Genomic DNA, 19779 nt, shown 5'->3' with positions numbered 1-19779 from the left:
AAAAAGTTAATATGTATATTTTAGTATAAAAATAATGTTTTAATTAGTTGCTACTGCATGAAAGTGGCTCTGGGAGAATGGGCTGTGTTAGCCCTATAGTTTCTCACCAGCGTATTACCTTGAACCCCAGGAGGACTGGACGAGGACCTAGAGATTTCTGTTCCAGTCCAGGGAATACCAATGAGTTGGAGAGCCTTAAGTCACATGGGCTTGCTGAGCCTCAGCTTCCTCATCTGTAAGATGGCATGCTTAGATGAGATCATCTCTAAAGGGCTTTTTAAAATCTCAAACTCTAAGATTCTGGTTAGGATGACATGGGCTGTCATGACAGGGGCTGGATTTTTTTTTTTTAAAGAAAAATTGGCCTTTTTGACAGTAGGTTGTAGAGTAACCTGTTTGGGGCCACTTTTTCCAAGATGGAGAATGGCTATGCTCTGCCCCCATTGACTAGCCATCAAAACTCCATCATTACTGAACAGCCATTGGCAAAAGGGGGCTCTGCAGTCCCCCAAGTTGAGTGGCACAGGCAGCTTCGGAGAACTTGGAAAGAGTTACCTTAGGTTTATGGACTTGAAATCAAGACCTTTTTGGCAGTGAGTGCCTGTAAAGGGGAGTTTGGTGAATTCCCTCTTCTGTCATTGCCACTGGAATCCCACAGGGCATTTCACCTCAAGGCAGGGAAAAAGTCCAATGTCCACAACGGATTAATGATCTACGGGATGTTTTGGAGGCCAGAGTAATTATTTGAACAGTACAGGGGGGAGGGTAATGAAAACTTCCTGCTTTCGCTCTGTGAACTAGTCTGGCCGAGCAGGAATGCTAACACCTAACGAAGGGCCCTGGCTGATGGCTGGTGGCTGGGGTGGTCTTGCTTACCCTTTGGGTGGATTTCAGCACAGGGAGACAAGGCTTGAAAGGCTGCCGCCTGAGCTGTTCTTCAGACAGTGACGCTTCAGCCACTTACTTTTCCGCCTACAGATTTTTAGAGCAGCAGCAATGGAAACAGAAGTGTCTTCCTGTGGTCTGCTCTGAATTCACTCATGAGGCAAATTTTAGTTCCTCTAATTATTCTAAACCTCTTCTCAGACAAAGCACCAGGATTAATTAGCAGAGTTCATTTACTGTGGCATGTGCACTTGGGAATAAAGAATTTGGAATCAGGTCACTAGGTGAGTGCAATTCTCTACTTGTGGGCAGGGCAAAATGGTTTTATTTAGAAATATTAATAATTTTTTAACATATGTAGATTGACTATGGATTTTCTAGTTTCTTCAAATTCATGTAAAAAATATACATGGAGTATTTTTATGAGAATCTCTGATTTAAACCGCAGGTTCCCTTTAGCTCAAGGAGGTGAGAAATTAGGCACTGAAAACTTCCAGCCTAAATAATGATTTTTAGACTCCAAAATCTAAGCTAAGATATTGATTTTTGAAGCTTTATGCAGAAACTCTAACCTTCAACATTTTTCACACTCCTTTGGGCATGAATTCATACCCAGGTTGAATTTCCCCTTAAGAAATAGCCCTTACGTTTTAAAAAAAATATGATAAAGGAGGACAAAAGAGTGTGCAGTTCAGCTTTCCTTCCAACTGAGACATCTTATCAGTAAATTCCTGCATTCCTGGATCAATTTCTGGCAAGCAGGACAAAATGAAATATGTAACATGAGTTCAGGTGAGGTGAAGTAAGGCTGTTTACTTGAAAAAAAATACCTGTGTTTTTTTCTGTTGCAGCTGGGTGTTTATTTCAGGCTCTTTGCGCCGAACAGTACTGCTGAGTGTGCCGGTGCTGGGTTGAGAAATTGATGCGTGTTGACCAGTTCTCATTCTTGCTCCGTCATTCTCAGATAACCTTATGTGAGGGATATGTCAGGAGCTCCTTAAAGAGAAGACAGGCTGAAATCACTGGGGGTTACTTCAAGTCTTCTTCTGCAGGCTTTCGACCTGGGCCCACAGACCTGGTGCCTCTGGGCTAGAGCACCTCCTCAGACCAATGTGGGCTCCCGACCCCCACTTGCTTTTCCTGTGTGTCCCATCCATGGTTTCAGCTGTTCCTCACCTCTGGCACCTGTGGCTGCCCCAAATGTGCTGTGCACTTTCTCGTGCACATCATTCTTGACGTTCTCTCTGATTGCGGCAATCTTCCACTCCCTCTTCGTTTGCTTGCTACATGAACCTTTGCTCATTCCTCAAGACCCAACCTGAATTTCTCTCCTTTTGTGAAGTCCTTCTAAAATCCCCTACTCCCACCCCTGCCATCCTCGACAGAAGTAACTGCCACCTCCCCCGTGGATTCAAAGCACATTTATTATCTTTCTCTCTCTACTATAGCACTTACCACATGGTTTTGACGGGGTTCAGGACATGCTACCCCAAAATATGGCGCCTTGGCATATTGAATATTTTAAGCTGAAGTTATATGAGAAATGGGCAGTGCAAGAAGAACTCTTTGACCTTCCCCTGAAGCAGGTCATAAGACCCTCATATGAAGATGTGCCCTCCCTGTACCTGGAAGAAAGGCGCATCCTTATCTCCAAGACAGAAGGACTCCCAGAGGAATCTGAACCAACAGGTCTTACTAAGTTTCCCCCAACTTACTACACTTAGCTCATCTCCTTTGTCATATCACATTTTTCCATGACTTTGCACTCTTCATCAAACCTGGCATAAAAGTGCTCAGGTTTAACTTCCAGTCCTCATTTCCCTATGAAGGTTCCTATGTCAAGTAAAGTTTCCTATGTCACGTAAAACTTATAAAATTGAGTGCTTTTCTTTTGTTCATCTGTCTTTTCTTACAGAGACCCCTTGAGAACCTAGAAGAGTAGAAGGAAAAAAATAGTTTTCTTCCCCTAGAGTTTCAGAGTGTCGTGTGGCCTTAAGCAAGTTTCTTATGCTTTCTGAACCTCAGTTTCATCATCTGTAAAATGTGAGTAAAAATAGTACCTACCTCATAGGGCTCTTGTAAAGATATGACACTTGCAAAGCCTCTAGCACTGTGCCTGACACACAGTCAGAACTCAATCAATAGCAGCTACTGTCATTATCATCACAATTATTATCATAATTTTTCACATGGGACAATGCGGAATGGTGGCAAAATACCCACTCAACTGGCAAGGTTTCATGAGGAAGACCAAAGCTGCAGCGTCTCTTCACTCTACTCCATTCCTTTTTAAAAGTTTTTTTTTGGCGGGTGGGGGGAGGGGGGAAGACTGGCCCTGAGCTAACATACATGCCCATCTTCCTCTACTTTATATGTGAGACACCTGCCACAGCATAGCTTACTAAGCGGTGCCATGTCCACACCCGGGATCCGAACTGGCGAATCCTGGGCCGCAGAAGCAGAATGTGAGCACTTAACTGCTGCGCCACTGGGCCAGTCCCTAAAAGTCTTTATTATGAAAAATTTCTAACATATATAAAAGCAGAAGGCAAAGTATAACAAACCCCATTACTGGTTTCCCAGCTTCAACAATTATCAATGTACATATTGTTAAATTTGTTTCATCCATACCTCGCCGCCTTACTGGTTATTATTTTTCTACAGCTTTATTGAAATAAAATTTATATACCATAAAATTCACTCTCTGTAAATGTACAATTTAGTGACTTTTAGTACATTTATAGAGCTGGGCAATCATCACCACAATTCAGTTTTAGAATCCATTCCTTTTTGGTTTAAAGAGAGCAAAAGCAACTCTCTCCCTCATGACATTACTGTATGTTACTCTATTTTTAATAAGGGTTATAATGAGAAGAGATGATCCTCACAGAAGAAGGCCTGGCATGAATGGCACTTTTGTATTTTCCCTGCATCGTATTAGAGAAAGTTGTGTTTCCTCCATATTGCAAGATCTGTTTGGAAACAAGAGAGTCTTTGGACTTATCTGCCTACGTTGTTTAATCTTTTCCTCCACTGTGATGAGAACCATCTGGCATTTTGAAAAGGTGGAAAATAAAGAAATTAACGAACTATAAAATGTTGCTAGAGGTTGAAGATGTTTGTTTAATAACTGTACAGAAGAAAATGGAGGGAATCGCTTACAAAAGATGACCATGACTTAGTGTGGTAAAACACGTTTTCTTTCTGACTCCAATTCATTACGTTGCTTTGGTCAGTTTAACGTATTGTATTTGCCATGAAGACTGTAATCATTGGTAGGAACCACAGTACTGACTCTAATTTCTTTCTTCAAGTTGGACAAAGCAACAACCAACTCTAAACCATACAGATAGAGTTGAAAAAGCGTAACTATGGCTCACTCATTTGTTCAAGGAGCGTGTATTGAGTTCCTCTGATAGCTGAGGTTATCTTAGTGAGGCAGCTGGGTGTGGCGGAAAAAACAGATGAGAGTTTAAATCATGACTTTGCTATTTAACTCTAAGCCTCAATTACCTTTTCTGCAAGAGAAATAATAATAATAATAATAGTAATAATAATAATTCCTACTGCATAGATTGTTGAGAAGATTAAATGAGATAATGCATGTGAAATATGCATGACACATTGCAGACACATAGTAACTGTTAGTGCCCATCTTTAGCTGGATGTTGGTGGCTTCACAGATGTTTTAGGTCAGTTTCCGTAGAAGCAGAGCTTGAAATGGGAATTTTTGTGAAAGTGATTTAATGAGGGAATATACTTCAGGACAAACATGTAAGGGAGAGTGTGCAGCACAATGAAGCAACAGAAGAAGCAAAGCAAGGATGTGGACTCAGGTAAAACCTAGCCTTGGCCTGACCCACAGGGTCTCTGGAGCATCAACAGCTCTGCAGTCATTCCCCATTGATGCAAGGGGGCCTGCTTTTTGCACCTCGTATCAGTCAGTCGTTGGTTGTGGGCTAACCCTATGGGGGTTGGAGGTATCACTTCCAGAGACAAGGGAGATCCTGCCAGCTAAGGTCTATTCTCAGGACAAGGGAGCATCTGTGAGCCATTTGCAGTCAACCCTCAGAGAAGTTGGGGCATGGGTGCACTGGCTTGGCAAAGGGCCGCTGGCTTGGTCACCACAGCATCTCCTATAACAGAGGCAGAATAGACGTGGACCCTGTCCTACAGAAGTTGGCATCTTTGGGAGGAGATGCGATGTGTGAATCATTAGAAAAGTGGGCATTCTGCCATTCTTCTCGTTAAAACAGACTTTTTGGAGAAGGAAACATTTGAGTTAGGCCTTAATAAATGAGGTGGAAATGTATATGAAGAGATAAAGGAAAGGCTTCACTGATTTTTCCAGTTAGGGGAACATCATTGCCCAAGACTTGGGAGGAAAATCGGGGTTCTTTCATTCAGTGTGCCAGGCACTTTGCCAGGTGCTGGAGTATGTGGTGAGTATATGGGTGAGCATACGGTTTGGCTTGAATCTGGATAACATGAAAGGGAAACATAAGAGATAAGGTTGGAAAAGTAAATCAAAAGCAGGTTGGGGAGGGGATGTTTGAATGCTACCCTAAGAATTTTAGCGTTTATTGTGTAGGAGCCTGAAGGATTTTGAGTAAGAGAGTGGCATGATCAGAGCTGAACCAGGCTTGTAATCCTTAATGGTGCCTCACTGTTACAAGGCTAAAAATCAAACTCCTTGTCTAGACTTGCAGCAACCTGTATAATCTAGAGCTGGCCTGTCCCCGTCTTATCCCATCCAAGGGACCCTGAGACATGTACTTAGCATTACACAGCTACTTGGGAGAGCCAGGTTGTCTATGCCCCACCATTCACATAGTGTAGGATCTTGGGCAAGTCAACCTCTCTGGACCTTCACACTCCTCATTCATAAACTCCTCATTACAGACTAGAAGGTATCTTACAATGATAGAGCCTGAAGAGACCCTTGGGGGTCATGGGCATCACTGGGTTCCCTGACAGTTTATCTGGGGTCACAGCATGCAAGCAAGATAAGACTTAACAGCACCATGACAAAGCCATGCCTAGGAGCACTTGTTCCTCCAAGGGCCAGGCCATGAGAGGGGATGGAATCATCAGCCCTGGGAAGGGCATATTCTAGAAGGCCTTCAAGAGGTGATCTTTGAACCACGTTAAAGATGGAAAAGGATCGTGCCTTTGGCAGAAACAGTAGAGGGGAAGACTTGGGCCACTGGGAGAACTGCTGAGTGCAAAGATGAGGAGAAGGGAATGTTGTGACACTGTGCTGACAACCCCAGAGCCTGCTTCAGGGAGTGGGAAAGGTCTGTTCTCATGTGTGGTCAGGCTGGAAGGGGCCTTGACGAGCAGGCAGAAGTGAATGGGCTTGATAAATCAGCAATAATTAACCAATGCAAGGTACTCTGGCCAGAGAAAACACCTTAAATGTGGTGTTTTAAGGTAGCTTTTTGCAGAATATTTGTTTTTGGTCTTTGAACAAATAATTCGGGAAAATACTTCTTTTACTTTCTCCTTTGAAACAAATTTAGACTTAGAGAAAAGTTGCAAAATAGTACAGAGTTCCCATTTACCCTTCACCCAGCTTCCCCTAATGTTAACAGGTTACGTAGCCACAGTACTGTTATCGAAACTAGATTAGCATTGGTAAATATTGTTAAATAATCTACAGATATTATTCACATTTTTCCAGTTTCCCCACCAGTGTCCTTTTCACAGTTCCAGAAGCCAATCCCAGATCCCAGATTGCATGTAGTGGTTACGTCTCTGAGGTCTTCTCCAATCTGTGACAGTTGCTCAGTCTTTGTCTTTCATAACCTTGACACTTTCGAAGAGCCCAGGCCAGTCATCAGTTATTTGGTGGAATGGCCCTCGGTTTGGCTTGTCTGATGTGTTCTCATGATTAGACTGAGGTTATGGCTTTTTGGGAAGAATACCACTGAAGTGATGAGTGCTCTTCTCAATGCATCTTATCAGCGGGCACATGATGTCAATCTGTCTTATTAGTGTGGTGTTAATTTTGATCACATGGCCAAGGAAGGTTTACCATGCTTCTCTACTGTAAAGTTACTATTAGGAAAAAAAAATTGTTTAAATCAAATCTCATGGGATCTTATTGGGTTCTTACAGATTGAATCTGATTTTGTATTCCTTTTTAGAATGAGTTGTTCCTTCATTCATTCAATTATTATTTATTGAGGACTTACCATGTGTTGGGCCCTGTGCTGGATACTTCCGTGAACAAGACAGACATAGTCCCTGACCTTGTGGAATTTTAGGGGAGAAACATTAAACAAACTATTACCAGGGTGGAATGGAAGCACATAACAAGGGGCTGTAAGCAGTCTGGGAGGAAGGAAAAGTGTGGTGGCCTGGTCAGAGGAAGAGGGTTAAGCTCAGACCTGAGGGGCAGTAAGAATTTTCCCAAAAAGTGGGATGTCTTTTTGGATGGAGCTTCTCCTCATTTCTTTTGAGCTCTCATTTTTTAATTAGATAAATTTTTATTCATTATTAGAAGACAATGAAATTGAGAAGGCAGTATTTTGCAGTATTTATGGTGACCAATAACAGAGATAATTTATTTCATGAGTTTTATCTTACACTATTTGTTGAAGGAAAGGTATTATGAATGACAGAAAGACAATATATGTAAAAATTAGACAAAGAGACAATATATGTAAAAATAGTTGAGCTGAAATATGTAAATATTTAAATTTAAAAATTGGATTTGAGACTATCTTCTATACAGCAGAATTTACTGTGAGTTTACCAGGTACCTCAGCATCTATGGAAAGAATATTTTCTCAATTGAAAATAGTACGATCTACAGAAAATAGTCATTGAAGGCATCAACAGTTTCAAAATTATTAATCATAACATGCACCTTTAAAGAAGATTGAAGGTTATTTTACGATACAGTAAGACTACCTTGAAAAATACCAATGATGTTATTAAAGATAGACAGCTAAGAAGCTGATTAAAGTATATGAATATGTATCAAGAATAATTGTTCTATTTGGGTTATATTTTAAAACTCAGATAATCAACATAAAGAAGTTATAAATTTCACTTTAATGTACACATTATATGGTATATTTATTTTTTGGAAATTATTTTATTTTTGAACAGAACTGTCTTGTAGGTCCATTAATATAATAAAATCTAATTGTCAGTTAAAAATATTTTACAAAATTACCTAATATGAATTCTTTTTTTGCATCTCCTTTTGCACTCAAAAGCCATAAATTATGTGATCCCTTTACCTGTGTCCCCAGCCAGCAAATCCAGGGCCCCAACACTGATAGTATACTCAGGCTTCAGGTGTCCACAGGCTTCTCCCACCCTAGAAGGCAGGAAAAGGCTAAGAATCGTCGTTTCTGTCCTTGCCATCATCTTTTTCTTACCACTGTCAACTTCTTCATGAGGCCACACAAATTGAGCACTTCTTATGAGCCAGAAGCTGTCCTAAGCATTTTACATGGATCAACTCGTCTAATTCTTACAGTAGCCCTATAATGTAGGTATTGTTATTATCCCAGTTTTTCAGATGAAGAAATCGAGGTTCAGTTTAAGTTAAATTGCCCAATGGCACATAGTTCATAAACGGCAAACTTGAGATTAGAATCAAGAACCTGTATCATTAACCACCCTCTACATTTCTCTCTTCTCATTCTGCTCTGCTTGCCAAATTTCCAGATTTCTTGTAACTGTTATACTCATTCAAGGATCTTCTCTCACCTCTTTTTTATTCTGAGTACCCACACTTCTTGCTTGTGCCAGAAACAACTCAATACCACCTGACCACGTGAACACTGAATGCAAGGAGATGGTGCAGTCCTTAGACCTGTGGGCGATAGCTAGGGAGAAAAGTTCTTATGTTTGTGTGGGGCTGTATTGCAGACTGAACCTTCATCACACCTTTCTGGTGTCTTGTTAAAGTTGAACAGAGCTCCTTTTATGAGCAGAGTGGGACTACTGCTGGATTTGGTGTCAGAAGACCTAGTTTTCTAGTTGTGGCTTCCAACTCCTCATCAACAAGAAGAGCATATTATCTCTTGTATAGCTAATACTGTTGTTTTAACCATCACACAAAAGTGTTTAAAAGTATTATAAACTGTGAAGTTCTCTACAGAAGTTAATTACTATTGTATAAGTAATCATGGAACCAGACCACGCGTTTGTACTATTCTTTGCAGCTTATTAAAAGCTATCACCATATATTATTTCATTGAATCTCTCAATAGCCCTATGGCTTAGGTATAATTATCTCCATTTTACAAAATAGGAACTGAAGCTCAGAGAAGTTTAATGCCTCTCTGTATTAGTCAGCTCAGGCTATCATAACAAAATACCATGGGCTGGGTGGCTTAAATAACAGGAATTTATTTTCTCACAGTTCTGCAGGCTGTAAGTTTGAGATAAGAGTGCAAGCATGGTTGGTTTCTGGTGGGGCTCTCTTCCTGGCGTGCAGATAGCCATCTTCTTGCTGTGTCCTCATGTGGCAGGGAGAAAGAAGGAGGGGTGGGGAGAGAAAGGGCAGCAGGGAAAAAGGGAGGAAGCAAGCTAGAACAAGCGAGCTAGAGCAAGCTCTCTGGCATCTCTTATAAGGGCAACAACCCCATCATGAGTGCCCCACCTTCATGACCTCATCTAAATGATTTGGTCCTATCTGAAACGTCCATAAGACATTTGGCCCGTAAGACATTTCGTCCACTCCAAAAGGTCCTTGACACTTGGTCCTGTCTAAAATGTCTATGAGCATATTTGGTCCATGCCAAATGGCTTTGGATAGGACCAAATATCAAGGACCTTTTGGCCTCGACTCAATGTCTCCATGGTCATTTTGGACAGGACCAAATATGAGCAGATATCAAGGACATTTTGGTATGGACCAAATGTGTGATGGATGTTTTGGACAAGACCAAATGTCAAGGACCTTTCAGCCTGGACCAAACATATTATGGACATTTTGGACAAGACCAAATGTCCTGCAATTTATCTAAATCTAATTATCTCCCAAAGGTCCCATCTCCAAATATCATCACATTGGGGTTAGGGCTTCAATATATGAATTTGGGGTGGGGGTGGGGATACAATTCTGTCCACAGCGCTCCTGCTTCCCCCTTTCAAGGTCATGTCGCTGGTAAGTGGCAAAGCCGGAAATTAAATCCAAATTTCCAGACTCCAAATCTTGAACTCTTTCCCTAAGACCAGCGGCATCTCACATGATTCTGAAGCCAATTCAGTCAGGGCTTCCATCTGTTACAGTGGGTACTTCTGATGACAGACACCCTTTAAATGGAGATTATAGTGTCTTCCTGTTCACTTACCTGGCTCTTGTGGAAATTGGATTTGAGAACATTTCTTCTCTGGTAGCAATTTCTTTTTAAAAAGTGCTAGCTAGCAAATCCTGGGCTGAGCCTAATCAGAAACAAGAGTTGCTAAAGGACCTTCTGGTTTTAAGGTGCACAATAACTTCAGAAATTATTAATAACATGGAAAAATGAAGTTTACAGAAATTGAAGTTTTGCTCCTTTACTTAACCTATTTAACATAATGATTTTTAAAAATCTCTTTGAGATAAAGTGATTCTTCTTGGTGACCAGCGAAGTTCAGAAGAGTTTCATTTTTCTCCTTCAGAAGAAGCAGGGAGGGATGATTTTGTTTGTCTTGGCATGCTCACACCCATAAGCTTTCTGCCTTCAATTGGATGTAGTGATATCTGTGATGGTCAGAGTGAAAATAGAGGTTATTGTTTGCGCCTCTTTTTCCTCTTATAGATTCGTGCTGCTTCAGACTTTAGGGTTTATTATTTTTCGGCTTAATTGTTATACTTTGAAGGTAAAAAAAATTATCTTGAAGAGTTGGCATACACTTACTGTATTAGCTCTTGAAACTTATTTCTATCTTACTTTATTCCTAAAGAGAGAAAAGACCAATTTGTTTTTCAGTTTAATGCAACATCCTAGCAGGTCATTTCAGGAGTATCCCAGGGAAGGTTTAAGAAGATATTAATATAGGAGAACTAGAATCTTTTTTAAAAGTCTGGTGAACAACAACTCCTAAAACAAAAATTCTTTGTGTGGGCCAAATCTATCTGAAGTAAATTATTATTTACATTTTGCTTTGCGTTTTTCCACATTAGAAGCATGCATTCCTTTAACCAGGATCAACTGAGCACCTACGGGGTGCCAAGCCCTTTGCTAGGAGCTGAGGATACAAAAATGAATAAGAACAGATCTGATAATAGTTGGACGGCAGGGAAACGCAATGAAAAATAATCAATACATGGTACAGAGCAAACTCCATGTTCTCTGGAAGGTCTGAAGAGAGGGACCCCTTATTCCAGCTTCTTGTGTTTACTGATGCACAGCTAGGACATGCTTTAAGCAATTTGAGATGGTTAGTTTTATATGTCAGCTTGACTGGGCCATGGGATACCCAGATATTGGTCAAACTTTATTGTGGGTATGTCTGCTGGTGTGTTTCTGGATGAGATGAACATTTGGTTGGTAGACTGAGTATAGCGGATTGCCCTCCCTCATGTGGGTGGGCTTTGTCCAATAAGTTGAAGGCCTGAATAAAATAAAAACACTGAGTAAGAGAAAATTTCTTCTGCCTGACTGCCTTTGAGCTGGGACATTGCTCTCTTCCTGTTTTCAGACTCAGACTGAAACATCAGCTTTTCTTAGGTCTCCATCCTGCTGGCTCTCAGACTGGAACTAGACCATTGGGTCTCCTGGGTCTCCAGCTTGCTGACTGCAATTCCTGAGATTTGTCAGCCTCCATAATCTCATAAGCCAATTCCTTATAATAAATAAATAAGTAAATCTACCTATCTATCTATCTATCTATCTATCTATCCACACATCCTACTGGTTCTAGTTCTCTGGAGAACCCTGACAAATATATAACTCTTCCATGTATATCCTGTGGTGGCTATATAATGTGTCAACTTGACAATATTGAACTATCTTTTCCAGAATTTTCTTCCCCATATGTTTAAGATGGGCCACAAGATGCATTTTGCCTAAGATTTGGAAGCAGTGGCCATGTTGCTTTTATGTGCAGGGGGCAGAGTTGGAGGGTTGCAGGGGTGGTCGGTGGAGGGGCACCGGGTACTGCTGCAGCTCACATACGTTGTTGCTTTCCGCTTGCCCACTTTGTTGGTACAGAGTAGCATCTGGGCCTGCAGCTTTTCCACCTGCCTGTGGATCCTTCTTCTGCTTCCCTGACTCATGAACCAAGTGCATGGTTAGCTCTGTGACAAAGGCACCAGCTACTGCTGTAGGACACCTGCATTAGTGAAGTTGGAAGAGATAAGAGATGTTGGTTCTAATCCATCTTCATAGGCTCTGGGTTACAATTGTGGGTTCCAGTTTAGTCCTTACTTTACATCAGACTTTCTGGACCTTAGTACTATTGACATTTGGGTCAGACAATTCTTTGTTGTGGGGAATTGTCCTGTACATTCTAGGATGTTTAGCGGCATCCCTGGCCTCTACCCACTGGATGCCACTCCAGCTGTGACAACTCAAAATGTCTTCAGACATTGCCAAATATGTGGGGGGAGGGGCAAAATAGGCCCAGATTGAGAACTGCTGCTTTCCGTCCATCTTCCCTTCCCAACTACCTGCTGAAGACTTCAGGTTCTAAACCAGACACAGAGCCTTAGAGACGGTATAACCAAATCCCCAAACTGCAAAAGTTCATATCCCTAAATAAATCCCTTATTGTATATCTCTCTCCTAGTGATTCTGCGTCTGTGACCAAATCCTGACTGAGATCCCCATTAGAGTTGGTTCAATCTTCCTGAATGTCTTGGACCACTTCACTCCTTTTCCTCATCCCTTTATACCAACAACCTCCCACACTAACCCCGTCCCCACCCCTATCCCCCTGGTGAGATAACACTGCCTTGGAAGAGGGACAATCAGATCGGTAACAAGTGTGCTTGGCGCAGAATCTAGACGTAACCCTGCCGTGTGGAAATGTAGACTCTGACCTTCGCACTGCCGGGGCTCACAAAGAGCTGGCTGAGCTGCGGCAGAGCTGTGACAAGTCTCAGTGGGGATCAGAACCACTGGGGATTTTATTGCTTTGTTGGGAATCTAAGCCTAGAGGGCATAGTTACAGGCTATGTTTGTAAAGCCTTCCAACATATTCTGATTATACATTTTTTCAAAATTATTTGTATAAAAGTATATTGTATATTTGAACCAATAAAGATAACTTCTTGTTTACCTAATCTCTAGTTCCAGAAAATCTAGAGGAATGTAATGTTTTATTTAGTCAAATAGAAATTATTAACAGCTAGGGTCAAAGCTTTTATTTTCTGGTAGAGTGGTGAGAAATTCCCATTGAAAAATTGGTGACAGTAAGATTGAGCTATGATAACATCAAGTCTATTCATTTTTAAATAAGTGTTATGAGCCTGGCACATGGTCAAGTTCTACAAAGGAACAGTATAGGGTCCTAGGAAAGGCCAAATATAGATGGCAGGGGCGGTGAGGGATGGCTTTCCTGAGGGAGTGACAGCTCTGGTGAGAAGTAGATGGAAGAGAGTTGCAAGCAGGGATAGGAAAAAACTTGGGACATTCAAAAAGCTGCAAGAATGCCAGAGTGACTGGAGTGTGGTGAACAAGGGGGAAGAGGAGGGAGATGAGGCTGCAGAGGGAAGGGACCAGATTGCTCCAGGGCTTGTAGGCTGAGTAAGGAGCCTGGCTTTTACTCTGAGGGCAGAGTCATTGAAAGGCTTGAAGTTAAGAAATGGCATGATCTGATTTGTAATTTTAAAAGATCTCTCTGGCAGCCATGTGGAGAATGGATTAGAAAGAAGCAAGTGTGGGAGGGGGCTGTTGTGACAACCCCAGGGAGTCTAGAAGAGAGATGACAATCTTCCACAAGAATTGCAGCAGCAGAGGTGGAACAAAGTGAATGGGTTAGAGACATCATTAGGAAGTGGGTTGGATACAACATAGCATGGACTTCAAGGTGAGAGATGTATGAGAAGGAGCTGTTAAGGACTCCTGACTTTGGCAACCCAATGGGTGGTGATGACAGACAGGAATGTGTGCTATTCATGTCATTGCTGCCTTCACATGATGTCTACACCATGAGAATTGGAAAAATTAGCACTCATTCATCTAAACTCAATGTTGAATCACTATACAAAATGGCACTTTACAATATGGAAATCATATCAAGAATAGCAGTGGGGCCATTTGTTCTTTTGGTTCTATTCAAATGAGCATTTAAAAAATCTAGTTTAGGCTATATCGTCAGTTGCAGTTTTTCAGCACTAATCCAAAGATTTTAGTAAAACAATTTTTTTCAGTAAAACTAAATTTGACTTTAGTAAAACTCAGTTTTGAAAGTTGGACACTGAAATGTAAGCTGCAAGTAAGGCTGGTTCCAGGCAATATGGTGAAGTAGCACTTGCCATAGTTGGGACTTCTCTTTGTGGTAGGCCTCTGCCACGTGTTTGCTCCCACTGGGTGTCTACTTCCCTCATCCAGCCCCTGTTATCCTAAAGATTGAAAGAAGACTGTCCAGAAGAAAACTGCAACTGAAAAGATCAGAGCCCTGATGGGACTTCCAGGTGCAGAAGTGACAAGCAAAGACATTGTCAAGTGCTCCACGCAGGTACTGCAACACCTGAACAAGGTGATCTCATGCACATAATCATTTTGTACCATTTTGTACAAATTTGTAAAATGATTCAATAGCAAATAGTTTGTACCACAAAGTTTTCTCACAAGTACTATAGTTGGATTCGTTTGCCAAATATTTATACTAGATGTACTGGTGGGAAAAAGATGAAGTATGGCCAGAGAAGAATAAAAAGGAGGGCACAGGCTGGGACACAGCGGCAGAGTCTGATAGGCAACATCTCTCTTCATCCCTTGAGTTGGGGTAAGGAACAAAGAACCCAAATTCTACACTAGCGTTTCCCAAAGTTTAACCACAAATCACCTGCATCACAATCATCCCTAGGTGCTTTTTAAAAATGTCATTGTGTTAGTCGGGTCCTCTGGGAATCAGACCCTAAGATAGAATTAGGAATCCAAGGGGTTTATTGGGTAGCAATGCTTGTGAAAGACAGAAAGCCGAGGAAGCAGCACTGGGCATGGAAAGGCTTCTCACCCCAATGCTCATTTGACACCCGTGAAAGAAAGGAAAGCGGGCAGGAAGCAGGATTGGGTAGGGAGCACCCAGAGCATTACACAGATCTGACAGAGTCTCAGCCAACCTAATGCGGAGTTGCAGAGCAAGGATTGCCCAGTAGAGCCCCACATTGGGCCGAATACCCACGCCCTTGTGCCCCCACCATACTTCGTCACTGGTTGGTGGGGAAGAGTGTGACTCTGGCTCAAAAACTAAGGTGGATCCTACAGGTGTTAACCACTGGAGATTGTCAGCTGATTGTGCTCCTCAGAGCTGAAAAGCAAGTTCTTTCTCGGAGGGAGGTTGAGTGACTCTCCTCTACGACTGCCATAGCCAGTTTCCTCTGCCCAACCCAGACTTCCTGCGTCAGAATCTCTGAACGTGGAGCCCTGGAACCTGCCCTTTAACAAGTTTACCAGGTGATTCTGATGCACCCTGAGGTTTGAGAACCTCTGTGAATCTACATAAATTCACTCAGGTGTGGTGTCCCTTGGTGTCAAAGTTCACCCAAAGATTCGCCTAGGTCTATATCCATTAGGGATGCTTTTGGCTGAAAAGAACAGAGCACCTGACAAGCACAGTCTTAAGCTAAAAAGATATTTAAGTGTTTTCACAAAACAGGAAGTCTGAAAGTAGATATTTCCAGGATTTGGTCCAAAGGCTCAATAGTATCATCAAAGACTCAGGCTCTTTGTATCTTTCTGTTCTACCATCCTCAAGGTGAAGGCTTGCTTTCTTAAGTTTGTCAACTCATGGTCTCAAATTCTGCGGCAGCTCCAAACATTATATTCCCAAACATCTGGAGATTCAAAGCAGGAAAGAAGAGGATGAAAAGAGCTCTCATTTGATCAGAGAGGAGAATCTTTCCCAGGTGTGCCCCAACTGACTTCCTCATGTTTAGTAGGAGCACATGGCCACCTGTGGGTGCAAAGTGACTGAAGAACTGAGTTTCTAGAATCGCCATAACTGGCTTAGACTCATCATAATTCAACTTCTGGAGCTAGGGACACTGTCCTCACAAACAGAACCAGAGTTGTATTAGCAAGAAACAGATGGGGAGGGGAGAGAGAAGAACGACCTTTGTAGCAGTGAATAATATTTACTACAGTTCATAAAAAAAAATTTTTTTTAAAGAGAGTAATGTGTGTAGGTGCATAATAGGTTAAAGTTCCCTGAATATTTTTTAACAGTCTAGCTTCTGACAGAGAATGATCTTTTTAAAAGGAACCACACTTTCATTCATATCCAACTAATATTTTCTGAGGACGTATTATGTACCAGGCACTGGGTATACAGCAGTGAATGAAACAGACAAAAATCCCTGCCCTCATGGTGCTTCCATGCCAGCAAATGAAGACAGACAATATACAAAATAAGTATGTTGTATAGTCTTCAAAGTCTGTAAGTCCTGCAAGAAAAATCAGGCAGGCAAGTAGGATAGGAAGTGGTGAGGCACGTGATTTTGAATTGAGGGGCAAGCAAGGTCTCTTTGGGGAAACTTTAATGAGGAAGTGAATGACATGGTTACATGAGGCAGAGGGAGAGGGACAAGGAGTAGTTCACGCAGAGGGAAGGCAAATCTGAAGCTTTGAGGTGGTGGCATGCCAGGTGGGTTAAAAACACTCCAAGGCCAGTGTGGTTGGAGTGGCAAGAGCAAGGTGAGGACAGTGCGAGATAAGTGGGGGCCAGAACTCCCAGGACCATGTATGCCCTTTAAAGACTGGGAATTTTATTCTGAGTAAAATGGAGAACCGCTGAGGGATGTGATTTGACTTATGTTTTACAAGGATTACTCTGACTGCTGTGTTGTAATAGGCTGCAGGGGTGGGGCGAGGGTGGAAGCAGGAGGAACAGTCAGGAGATTATTACAGTAATTGAGGCCAGATGATAGTGGCTTGGGCCAGAATGCTAGCGGTGGAGCTGGTGAGAAGAGGACAGAGTCTGGATATAGTTTGAAAGTAAAGTTGAGGATTTGAGGTGGCTTGTATATGGTTATCAGAAAAAGAGGGGAGTCAGGAATGACTGCAAGGCTTTTAGCCTAAGCAATAAGAATGTGAACTTGCTGTAAAATGAAATGTGGAAGACTGTGAGTAGATCCAGTTTTGAGGGGAAGATCATTAGCCAGTTTTGAACATGGTGAGTTTTGAGATGTCTATGGGACATTTAAGTGCCAGTGTCAAGTAAATGACTGGATACAAGTCTGCGATCAGGAGAGGTGTTGGGTTTGGATGCATACATTTGAGCATCACCACTATATAGATGTATCTAAAGCCATGAAAATGGATGAGCTCACTAAGAAGAGAGTGTAGATAGAGAAGACATGAGGACTGAGGACTGATCTGGTACTTCAGTCCAGCAGGAACTAGCAAAGGAGACTGAAAAGTGGCCAGTGAAGTAGGAGGAAAACCAGGAGAATCCTGAAGCTCAAGTGGGGAAGTTTTTCAAATTGGATTTACCAGCATGGCAGTCATTTGGTGTCCTCCACAAGCACAGTTTGGAGCATGGGGTCAAAGCCTGACTGTAAACGGCAAGAGAGAATTGAAAGAGAGGACTAGGAGACAGCAAATACAGGTAACTATTCTGAGGAGTTTTGCTCTAAAGAGTAGCAGAGAAATGGGATGAGAGCTGGAAGGGTCAGTGGGGGTCAAGAGAGGGTTGGTTTGTTGTTTGTTTTTAGGATAAGAGAAATAATGCATGCTTTCATGCTAATGGAAATAATCCATTAAAGGGGCTGGAATTTAGACTCAAGAGGAGGTAGTGGCTTGGGATAGAGTTCACGGAGTATCAGGAGGGGAGGCAGAGTGCCTGGAATGCGTGCTTGTGAGTTGGTAGATGTGATGGAGGGAGTTTGCAGAAGGTCTCTTCTGGTTGCTTTTATTTTCTCAGTGAAAAAGGTCGTTGGCTGAAAGTATGAATGGGGATGTTGGAGACGCCAGAAGTTGAATGACAGAAAGGTTTGAAATTGTCACGTAGGAGAGTAGGAGAGTGAACAGATCAGGGAAATGTACAATTGGAGGGCATCATTATAGTCCTACTTGGCAGTGTGTTTGCTCTGGCCATTTTTTTAGCTGCACAGATGCAGATGCAGAGCAGGCAGAGAGTTGAATTAAACCCAACTCTTTGGGATTTGCCCAAATGAGAACAATGAAGCAAGAGAGAGGGACAGGGAACTGAAGGCGTGTGAGACACATGGTTATAATAATTGACCATGGAATTCCGGCTGGGTAAGAAGGGAAGTGAAGAAGTGAAGAAAGGCAACAGAAAGTTGTAAGTTGTAGGAACATGGATTTTAGGTGCCGAGGGTAGAAGGATTACTGGATTTGGGATATGTGGTCAGAAGAATAATGCCCCCCTTCTCCTCCCACCCCAAGATGTCCACATCCTCACCCCTGGAACCTGTGAATATGTTAGGTTACATGGCCAAGGGGAATCAAGGTTGCAGGTGGGATTAAGGTTGCTAATTAGATGAGCTTAAAATAGGAAAATTATCTGGGTGGGCCCAATGTAATCACAGGGTCCTTAAAAATGGAAGAGGGTGGTAGAAGAAAGTCCAGGGCGATCTGACTATAGCAGAAGGTCAGGGTGACATGATTTAAGAAGGACCTGACTTGCTTTTGATGGCATTGAAGGTGGCAGAAGGGGAATATGAGCCAAGGAATGCAGGTGGCCTCTAGAAGTTGGAAAAAGCAAGGAAATGGATCCTACCCAGAGCCCACAGAAAGGAACATGGTGCTGCCCAGTGTCTTGATTTTAGCTGGGTTAGACCCAAGTCAGATTCTGACCCACAGACCTGTAAGATCGTAAATTTGTGTTAAGTCACTAAATTTGTAGTAATTTGCTATAGCAGTAATATAACAATAATACAAGATACTAGAGAGAAGGAGCTAGAAAGTCAGATAGTGAACTTGAGATTTTAGAGGGTTTATATAAGTTTTGGTGGCGACAAGTTCAAGGATGTGGCCATGGGTGGGAGTCTAAGGCAAGGTAGTCAACCAGATTGTTGGAAGAACGCACCTCATAGAACCATACAGTTTAAAACCAAAATTTTGTCTTTGTTTCTATATATAGGTCAAAATCATATAGCAAATTGTGAAGGTATTAGAGTGTTTTGTTTGTTTTTTTCACTAGCCAGCATACCCAGCAGAACTGCTGTCCCGCCCCCTCCTGCAGCTGATCTTTATTAGTGTTTACTGCTCACTGGTATAAACTGTGCTACTCAGAATTGGATTAGGGAGAGATCTGGTCTAAATTAAAGCTGTAATAAATGAGCACTGTTTACATTTCCTCACACCCGCCCTTCTCCACACACACATCAAATTATTCTGGAAATGAAATGCAAAATAAAACGAGGAAGGATTCTGTTCTTCATTAACGTGTAATTATAAAATGCTGGCGCTCCCCTGCTGGGTGGAGAAGTAAAGCCCATAGCAGGGGTGGGAATGCTTGAGGGTGGGATATTCTTTGTTGCTATTAACTTTGGGTGAATTATTTTCACATCTTAATGAAGCGATGAATGAAAATGAGGACTTAGAACTGTACCTCCTCATAGAACCATAATGAGGCAAGAAAAGCCAGTGGGCAGAACTGTTCATACTGCAAGACCATAACCCAATTGTCTACTCTCATTGGATTCCTCTGCTCTCACTGTTTTTGTTTTTGGGTTTTTTTGATAAGCTAAGGAATTTCTTTTGTTTTATTTTATTTTGTTGAGGAAGATTGGCCCTGAACTAACATCTG

General features: G+C 42.0%; 2 long non-coding RNA genes across 5 annotated transcripts in view; one reads left to right on the top strand and one right to left on the bottom strand.

Annotated features, from left to right (window-relative positions):
• The window catches only part of LOC139041407 (uncharacterized), a 43438-nt gene that overhangs the window by 10769 nt on the left and 12890 nt on the right, over nt 1-19779 (bottom strand). For 2 of the 4 annotated variants that reach the window (XR_011496482.1, XR_011496483.1), the window contains exons 3-4: nt 8139-8218; nt 1716-1881 (exon numbers count right to left, since the gene is read on the bottom strand). This is a non-coding gene — a long non-coding RNA (uncharacterized lncRNA). The other 2 variants (XR_011496485.1, XR_011496484.1) reach the window with 2 other exon arrangements.
• LOC139041408 (uncharacterized) lies at nt 602-4295 on the top strand. The gene is made up of 3 exons (XR_011496486.1): nt 602-1169; nt 2801-2928; nt 3746-4295. It is a non-coding gene; the product is annotated as an uncharacterized lncRNA (long non-coding RNA).

This window comes from Equus asinus, chromosome 21 (genome assembly GCF_041296235.1).
Source record: "Equus asinus isolate D_3611 breed Donkey chromosome 21, EquAss-T2T_v2, whole genome shotgun sequence".
In the NCBI taxonomy this organism is placed as follows: Eukaryota; Metazoa; Chordata; class Mammalia; order Perissodactyla; family Equidae; genus Equus; species Equus asinus.
Note: the sequence above shows the minus strand (reverse complement) of the source record. Positions and strands in the feature narration are given on the sequence as shown.